Source organism: Helianthus annuus, chromosome 4 (assembly GCF_002127325.2).
Source record: "Helianthus annuus cultivar XRQ/B chromosome 4, HanXRQr2.0-SUNRISE, whole genome shotgun sequence".
Lineage (NCBI taxonomy): Eukaryota > Viridiplantae > Streptophyta > Magnoliopsida > Asterales > Asteraceae > Helianthus > Helianthus annuus.
In genome coordinates, this window is record NC_035436.2 from 183846333 (window position 1) to 183856742 (window position 10410).

A 10410-nucleotide genomic window follows, 5' to 3' on the forward strand; every position below is an offset into this window, starting at 1 on the left:
AGAAAGTGGCGTCCACTTTAGAGAAGAAAGTGCACCTTCTCTAACAATAATAATAGCTAGTTGATTTCCCCCGCGCTTCGTGGTGGGATCTCGATCGGTATTGATTCGGTTTATTTCCGTACCGACACAATACATGCATTCGGTATAACAATCAACATCTGCTCTACATCGACTGGAAACCATAAAACGAACACGGTGCCAATACCGATTTTGTTCGGTCCGGCTCAATATGGTACAATACAGTACAGTATCAGTTTATTAAAACTAGAAATATAAATATAAATACCAGTACCAAATATCGATGTTTGTTCGGTTTTACATTCCGTACAATAGCGACACGGTGTCTACTTTCAATTTGATTTACCGAAAGCCATAAATATGAATAGTGGCACTTATGTTGTTCGGTCGATTTTCTTTTCGGTATGGTAGCAATATGGTATCCATTTTCAAAAAGATTTATATCAGAATGTTGGAAAAATACAGAGATGCGTAGTTAGATTATTTTTTAAAAATTAACATACGCAAATTATTTAAAAGATTATATTAAATGAGCAATACTTAAAACAAACACTCTAAAAAGCTATTCTTTATTCATGGTCCCTCTACTTTAATATATACTAGTGGGAATGCCTGCGCGTTGCTGCGGATTTTTTAGTTTTTTACGCACGAAGTTTTTGGCTTTGTTGTGGGAAGCTGTGTTTAAAAATTCTTCTAGCACCAAAGAACATGTATGTGTTCCTAACGTGAGATGAAGTTTGGTCATCAAATTTAAAGTCGACACAAACGCAAAAAAAATCACATTAACCATACCCTCATCACCACCATGCACAAACAACATCCCGCTATCCTACCGACGCAGATAACTGGAGTTTCGCTAAGACAAAAGGCTAGAATAAAAAAATGTTTTTGATGAAAAGAAAGAGAACCCCAAATATATCAAAACACAAATCCAAACACCATATTAACATGTATTTTATGATGAACGTTGTTTTTTTGCTATGTAATACATTAGCTTGTATTGTAACAAGTTTTATTAAAAACTTAATTTCATAAAATGTCGTTATGTTTTTCATAATTTTAGTTACTATTACATAAAACAATACAAATGCTTATTAAAAGCATATTTTATAGAAAGTCACTGACCACTACCACTAAATTGTCGATCGAACAGTGCTACCTCTAGAACTCGAGAGTCGTCCCTTTAGTAGAGCTTCGTTGTAAGCTAGTGAAGGTGCGTGCAAAATAAAGTGTGTTGACTCGAATTTTAAAGTTTTACAAAATAGAGATCAAGGAAAATAAACGTTGTCTCTAAAATATGGAGAAATTAAGGATGTTTATAGCCGTCGTACTACTGCTAATAACCTGATTTGCCATAGACACAATATGTATAATGCATTTTATTATAGGTATAAATGCAAAACACAGAAAGACTTGGTATATTAAGGGAGGTTCAAATGAGACCCATTATATAATTATGAACCACTTTTTAGCCCTTATAACATATTTAAAAAAAAGTTGTTATTCCACCCACACATGGCCGATTAGGATCGGAACACATGATGTCATGATCTTAGCAACTAAGCAAATAATGCCATTGAAACGGATTTGCCATGAACTATTTCTCTTAATATACAACGGATTGTGATACCTTGTAGAAGTTGTTTCAATATTTATGTGTTAATCAAAAGTATTTTAAGGGTGTCCGCGCGTTGTGGCGGGGACCACAACGCTTCGATTGGTTTTTTAAGGGTGTGCACAAGTTGTTCGGTTCGGTTTGGTTTTAAGCCATAACCATAACCAAAACAAAGATTTCGATTAAGGTATATTAAAAACCATAATAATTATGTTTTAAGCTTACAATTTGTCAAGTTTAATAAAAAATGGGTGTTACATAATTGTTGGGTTTAGAAGACTTTGGGACATCATTTCTGTTTTCCCAAGGGCCAAAAAGTGTCTATTCTGACGTTCATACTCATGTCAAATATATACAAATTGATTAAAGATTGAAAAAATTAAAAATTGATGAAACAATATAAACTAAATGACATTCATCACTACTAGAAAATACACATATCTTGACACGCGAACAATGACACACGCTCATTTCATGACATTCAGAAGCATGTGTCAAGAAAAAAATGTCATGATTTACAAAATTCAATAAAATTATGACACATTTTTTTTGCGTGTCATCTTTTTAATGTCATTAATAAAAAACAAGACCATTTTATGACATTTCAAAACGTGTGTCAAGAAAATAATGTCAAGGTTTACAAAATTCAACAAATTTATGACACCCTTTTTTGTATGTTGTCGTTTTAGCTTCATAAAAAAGAAACAAGACCATTTTATGACATTCCAAAACTTGTGTCAAGAAAAAATGTCATGGTTTACAAAATTCAACAAATTTACGACACTCTTTTTATGTGTCATCTTTTTAGCGTCATAAAAAACATTATATTTTCTAAATTAAAAGTACTAGTGAAATCCCTCACGCGTTGCGGCGAAAATTTGATCGGTCGTTACAATAAGGGGGTGACATTGGCACTCGGTATAGCAACCAAAAGATATATGACCAAAATGATGTCTACACATATTTTACATCTATTAAAAACCATATGGGTAATGCAGATACCGATGTTGGAATCGATTTGGTTCCTCAATTGCAAACATATAACTATTAAAATAATATGTAACTTGAATGCCATAACTATACTGATATTTTATTTTCATAAGTTACAAACCTAACGTGTCACTAAAAGGAGTAAAAGATTACTTTTAATTAAAAAAAATACTTTATTTGCATATATTCATTTAACAAATCTTTAGAATAAATAAGTTTAACAAACAAGTGATCAATCCTGATTTCATATCGTGTCTTCTATCTTATCAATTTCATTCAAATATTAATTGGCAGTTTGGCACTCACTTATTCTTCATGAGCAAATTACAATTCCTAGAATATTCATAATAATGGTGGAATATTTTACAATTCCTTTAAAGATAATAAACTTTTTAATAAATAAACTTTTTAAATTTTTAGTTATGTGAATTTTGATTATTTTATACATTTTATTAAAAGTTACAGCTACTTTGTCAAACATCAAATATATTTAAAAAACTACAGTTACTAGCAGAAGTTCCAGTCACCAGCCACCAACTACTTTTGTCATATATACGCTTATTTGGAAGACAATTTCATCATAACTATTTTATAGAAGTTTACTTTTCAAAAAAAAGTTTGTTCCTACAAACCAGATTTCTATACCTAGTTTCTTTACTTTGTACATTAGAGTATGAGGTATGGGGCGGGGTTGGGGCGTGGGTTGGGTATAAACGCCCAAGTCACCACCCCAGGTGGGCTTGGGTTTCAGCGTGGCCCGTTTGGCGTGGTATTCAGCCCGGGCGTTGGGCGGGGCTACCCACATGACATGGCGGAACCACATTGGCCAAGAACTAGCAATGGCGGAACCTAATTATGATGTGGCTTGTCCACGCCACTGATGCGTGTTAAGTGTAATATATTTTTAATGTATGTTTAAGCCCTTTTTACACTTTTAGCCAAGTTTTAAATTTATAAAACACGATATTCACTAACACTAAACACACATATGGGCAAGTGCACCCATCGTGGACGTAGTATAGTGTTGGTAAGATACCGAGGTCGTCCAAGGACACAAGAGCTTTTAGTACCGGTTTATCCTCAACGTCTAATCAAATCAAAAAGTTAGAAAAGATTTTTAAACTAAGAAAATAAAAACTAACTAAATGCTAAAAAATAAAAATAAAATAAAAACAGATAGACAAGATGAATCACTTGGATCCGACTCGTGTATTAGTATAACCTTTGATTATTTTCGCACTTTTGCACTTGTTTAAGAGATTATCTTAGTATTGTAGTAGGCCCCTCTTTTGAAGGCGATGTTACCCTCAACCCAGTAGTTTGAGTCAGCAAGGATACAATCCTAAAGGGTTGGATTATTGGAAGATAATGAATTAAATTATTAATGCAAATTGTGGTAGGCCCCGCTTTTGACGGTGACGTTACCCTCGGCTAAGTAGTCTGAGTCAGTAGGGATACAGTCCTAAATAGCCGGGTTATAGTATTAATAGTAGTTAACTTATGAGGGGGTCAAAGAGTTTGGATCCACGCCATCCAAAACCTATGGGCATTGAAGGAGATCCTACTAAATTTGACCCAGGTCCCTTGCAGGACCTCTAAACGCTAAACAAGGGCAAGACCCTTACCAAACCATTCCCTTAACCCCCGACCAGGTAGCCAACATACCTCCATATAGACCGTGGAGATATGAATGGTGAAAATCTTTTATTTTATATAGACAGTAAAATAATGCCAAGACACCACGGACAAAAGATAAGGAAAGATCACCTTCAACATAAGCAACTAGTTATTAAAGTCATTAATACAAAACCAAATAAAAAGTGCAAAAGATTAAAAATAAAAAGTATTATACTAAACACTTGTCTTCACCAAGTGATGTAAGAGACTTAGGCAAACATGGCCTTGATTGTCAAGAACTCTTACGATCAATCTTGGATCCCGAGACGACTCACACACTCTACGATGGACAATGGATGATGGTGGTGGATGATGGTGTTATGGTGGTGGTGGGTGGTGGATGAAGTGTGAGAGAGGTGGTGTGCCAAGGGATGAGTTGAAATGAAACCAAGCACTCCTATTTATAGGCTGAACAGAAGGCTGGGCACGGCCCCGTGTCCGCTGGACACGCCCCCGTGCCCGTCTGACACTCTCTCTCTTCATTAATAGTAATTCGCAATTACAATTAATGCGCCTGCTGTACTTTCGCCACGCCCCCGTGCTCACTGGACACAGCCCCGTGGTGGGCAATAGAAGCTTCTATAGGTTTGTCTTTTCTGCTGCTTCTTGGGCACAGCACGGGGCGTGTTCAGTCTTCTGTTTTCTCTTCTCTGCTTGGGAGGATGCCGTTGAGGGTTCGGGTCATCCACTTTTGTCCCTTTTCTTGTATTTATGTTAGAATTAGCTGTCTTTTTGCTTCTTTTGTGAATTTGAGCTCATTTCATCCTGAAAATACAAAAGGAAGACAAAAACAATCTTTTCCAACATTAGTACTCAAAAAGGCTTAGTTTTATGCCTTATTTGATGTAATTTATATGTTGCATTTTACACACATCACCACCCATCCACGCCGACCATACCCCTTTGAAATTGGCTTTTGGTCTTGGGTGCCCCATACTCCACGTGTCATACCATGCCCCCAACTCGCGCTCTACCATACCCCACGGTCTTATGCAAATGCAGTTACATTATGTAATTCACATTATACCTATCAATTTAAAGTGCTCATGAACAATAATGAGCATTTTAAATATTTTATTTTATTACTATAAATTAGCAACAAAAATATGCAATACAACTTGTACCCTGTGCTTTGGGACTTTTTCAAAAAAAAAACATGATTTTTTACTTTTAATCCAAAGGTTTTTACCTTTTGCAATTTTAACCCTACATAATTTGTTTTTTTAACTTTAACCCAAAACTTTTCATTATTTGCAATTTGACTTCACAACTTTTGTCACTTATACTTTTCATCTTTCGCAAATTTTCGTTTTACGTATAGTTCTAAATTTTTCGAGTTAATACGACGCAACGTACGACGGTGATTCAACTTTTTTTATGTTTTGTTTCAAATTTTGCAAGTTAACACGGCGTAAAGTGCATGTGTGGTTCAACGTTTTTACCTCTATTTTTTCATGTTTGTCAGGTTCGTCGCAACATGCAGATCCTAGGTCGACTTAGTGTTGGTGGTCGATGACGGTTGGTTGGCATTAGTATTATTTGACACCATTTTACGTCCTGCCGCAACGCGGGGTGTGCTTTGGGGGGTTTTCAAAGAAAAAATGGTTATGCTTATGGTTGTTGTAACCTTGGCTTTGGGGGTTTTTTAAAAAAATGTTTTTTTTACATTTCACCCAAAAGTATTTCATAAATTACTTTTAACCCAAAACTATTTATTTTTTTACTTTTACCCTAAAACTTTTTATTTTTTGCAATCTATTATCACAACTTTTTTTTTTTTTTTACTTTCAACTTTGCTCAGTTACAGTTTTCATTTTCAGCAAATTTTTCGCTTTATGTTTGGTTCTAAATTTTATGACTTAACACATTGCAGCGTGTTTCTTTCGTTTAATGTTTTTATGTTTCGTTCTAAATTTTGCGAGTTAACACGACGCAACATGCGTGTGCGTGTGTGGGTTAACGTTTTTACATCGTCTATTTTTTCCCCGTTTGACATGTTTAACATAACATGCGGGTCGTAGATCGACTTAATTATAACTAAATAATCCCCGCCGCATTACCGCGGGTCACAATCTTAGTATTAACTTAAGTTTTAAATTATAACTCCTTAATACCTTAAATAATTTATTATTTAACCTTTTTCTTTATGAATATTAAATCTAATGTTTTATTATTATATTTATTTGGATTTTTTTCTAATTTGATTTTTTTGAAAATGGATATCATGTCGCTATCGTACAATATCAAACCAAACCGGCAATGAATAGTAGCTTATTTTATCGTAAACTAAAATAACCGATACCCGGAATACATAGGTCCGGTAATCGGTTATGGTTTTTGAATGTTTTTCGGTCTCGGGTCAGTTCGGGTTTAGTCCGGGTCAGGTTAGGTTAACTCATTTGCTTAGCCCTAGCCAGATGTCATCTCCTCATTTTTTCCCTCTTCTTATTTTGTCTTCTTAAAATGCTCCTCCACTCCCGCTCATATTTTCTAAAAATTTTGAAGTTCCCTCCTAAATCTTTCCATTCCGTCTTTATACCCACTCACTTGGAGTTCCCTCTTCAATTTCATAACCCTATCAGTTCCCCTCCTGGCCTCCCGAGATGATATCCACAACAAACCATCACCGTCACCTACGTGAACCAACCAAACCCCCATAACACCAACACAAATCAGCATCACCACCACCGGATCTCTCTCATACCATCACGACACCACCACAGGTACCACTAATTGCGATTTCTTTGTGTAGTTTTTTTTTTTTGGATAAATTACACTTTTCGTCCTTTATGTTTGTACTGAATTACAATGGATGACCTTTAACTTCAATAATTACAGCCACGGTCCTTTATTTAAAAAACTCAGTACACTTTTCGTCCTTTAGTAGTAACAAAGTTAAATTTTTCGGTTAAGTCTAATCATGTGCCTTACACATGAGGGCAGACTGCTGATTTTACCCATATATTAAAAAAAGATTAAAAAATATAAATGTATGCACATAAATCCATATGTGGTCATCTTCTTCCTGTCTTCAACCCCACCTCTCCCTCCTCAACCAACCTCTATCACCACCACTACCATATCCCAGCCGCCGCCATCAAATCGAGCCATAACACCACCACTGACTGCATCTTCTCGACCCTCACACCAAGCATCTCGCTGGAGCTTCAATACAAACCGATTTTAGGGCTCGAATATGATACCGGAGATGATAGTGGAGAGGTTGTTGCGGATTACGGTAGCGATGAGGTGGTGGGAGTGTCGGAGAGATTGTTGCGCAGATCTGAGGCAGGTTGAAGGAGGCCTGAAACATATTTCTCTGCGCAGATCTGAGGTTTAGATCTGATGCAGTTTGAAAGAGACCTGTCACCTCTCTTGCCACAATATCATCTGCTTTCGGATCTTGTTGAGCCGATGATGGGATGTGAATGCTCTCATATGTTACACTCTTTCCCTCTCTCTTCTAGATATGTATCTATATCTACACATCTGAATCTCTCTAGGCCAATGAAGATCTTGTTCTTGTTCTGCTTATAATAATATTTTGCAATTCAACGATACCCACAAAAGTTTCACCAATATTTTGCAAAAATTGGATCTTTTTTATGAGTATTCAACAAAACCCATAAATATGTCACCCAATTTAACAAAACCTACAAACAATTTGAACAAATATTTATAAAAATTGGTTCTTTTTTATGAGTTTTAACAGTTCTTTCAAGATTGTGTCAGGCGAAGAGGATTGATGGTGAGAATATTAGGAGCCCTAATCTTGCGTCTCTCAACATCAACAGATTTACTCCGGCGAAACTCTGGCGCCGACATCATTGTAGATGCGTCAACAACAACATCCTTGCGTCTCTCAACAGAAACATATTTGGTGACGGGACGGGTTTGTGGGTGCGACATCATTGAGGGAACCGATGGAGGTGTGTAACGCAGATAACTTTCTCATTGGGTTTCTGTATGAAACTGATGTAAAAGGTAATTTGGTGGTTAGCTGGTCATTTGGTGGAGGTAGGGGGTAGCTGGTGATTATGGTGGTAAAGGTGGTAAAGGTGGTGGTAGCTGGTGCTTTTATGGTGGTCAGGTGGTGTTCCCTAATGAAGAAGAAGGTAGTTCTTGAGAGAGATTGAGTTATATGTTAAAAGTTTTATTGTTCAAATTTATTAAAGATAAATAAATGAGTAAAATTACCAATATACCCTCATGTGCTAGGCACATGTCAAACTTAACTGAAAATTTTAACCAGGTTAGGGCTAAAGGACGTAGAGTGTAATGGGTTTTCCAAATAAAGGACTATGATTGTAATTATTGAAGTTAAAGGCTATCCACTGCAACCCGCTACAAACATAAAGGACGAAAAGTGTAATTTATCCTTTTTTTTTTTTTTGGTTTTCTACGATAACATGGTTTTAGGGTTTTAATTTTCCAAATATGCTCAAAATTAACTACTACAACATATATTTTGGAATTCATGTTTTGTTGCAATAATTTGTCATTTATTTGGGGTTTGTTTGGATGTACAGCAAATGTGATAGTTATATTATATGTCATTGATTTGGAGGTGTTTGGATGTACTGCAAAAGGGATTCTTCTTTTGGTGAAAGGATCAATTTGTATTTTTTGGTTAAAGGGATTCAGACCTGGACAAGTATTTTGTTCTCTTCCATCAACATTGCTTCCAGCACATTTAGGTTTTCGATTAAATGTTGATTTTTGGTTGAAAATTTTGGGCAGATGTGTTGTTGATATCTTACGAGGGTTTCAAATGGTTCTGATAGATGAAACACTTGGAGTACAGCTTCAGATGTACCACTTATCATTAAAATTCATTATAATTTTTGGAAAAAAAATATATTAGTGTGTTTCTTTGCCAGGTGCTCCGAAGTCTCACACCACTCTCACTTCTATAGATTAGGATTGTTGCTTCTTTTATGCTCAATTGGTTTTACCGTACTCTAGCTATTATGGTAATTGATTCCCCTTATATTTAATTACTGATTTTACATGGTTAAAATTTAGTTAATTTGTTTGCAGTGTAAGTTCTCTAGTGGCTTTGACTGTTCAGGACCTTCATGTGACACATTATATCATTAAATAAGATTCTTTTTTACATATTAGGCATTATGCTGCATATATGTCGAGTTAAAGAAATATTTGTAGACGGTTCCATTTCTGCATTTTTTAAAACATGTAGTTTGTCTAAGTAAGCATTACTTTATGATTCCCAATTTTCTTTTATATTGCATACAGTCTTCATGTTGTGATTACTGGTGATCTTCATTTATAGTGTTCATCAGTTGATGAAAATAAATAACAGGAAATTTATGATATGAGACCTGGTAGCATGGATAGGCCTATGCTTTAAAGAATTTCTATGTTTGGGATCTTGGTTTACTTCAATGCCCCTCAGGTTAGTCTTGAAATTAAATATCTAAACAAATTCTTAAATTTATAGATTCAGCCACATGCTTAAGTTCTTCTTCAAGAAATCTCTTTATCTTTGAAATTAAATATTCAAACAAATGTTGCCTCAGATTTCAATTCTGATTTTTAAGCTTAAGTTTATTTAATTGTTGTCTCAGGTTGGGGAAGAATATATGAATGGCATTCATGAAGAATGGTCGAGTTATGCGGCGACAACTATTATTTTTATATGACAAATTGTATTTTAAGTGTTGATGAATGTATTGACAAGCAATATATTTGCTAATGTTAAAATGTTTGTAGTATAAATGACAAATGATTATGCAATTGGATATTATTAATAAATGCATTCTACTAATAAATATATTTTATCTATATATGTATTCAAGGGATATTAATAATTCTACATAAACAAGATTTTTTTTAGAAATCTGAGCCGACTTTGCTTTTGGATCAAAATGACAAAAAAAAAAAAAAAAAATGAAACCACAGGGACCCAGATGCAAAAGGTTTGAGATTTGGACTAAAGTGACAAAAGTGGTCAAACCTCAGGGACCAAAATGACAGTTTACTCTAAAAAAATATATTTTTTAAAAATAATTAAAAGCATGACACGCAAGTAAATGTCATAAATATATGTCAAAAAAGAGTATCATAAACACGTCATTAAAAGCTGTCAT

The 10410-nt window shown here is 34.9% G+C and overlaps 1 long non-coding RNA gene across 1 annotated transcript; it reads left to right on the forward strand.

Annotated features, from left to right (window-relative positions):
• Window positions 1-7285: 7285 nt before the first annotated feature.
• LOC110935143 lies at window positions 7286-10057 on the forward strand. Its single transcript, XR_002588901.2, has 2 exons — window positions 7286-9716; window positions 9889-10057. It is a non-coding gene; the product is annotated as an uncharacterized LOC110935143 (long non-coding RNA).
• Window positions 10058-10410: the final 353 nt, after the last annotated feature.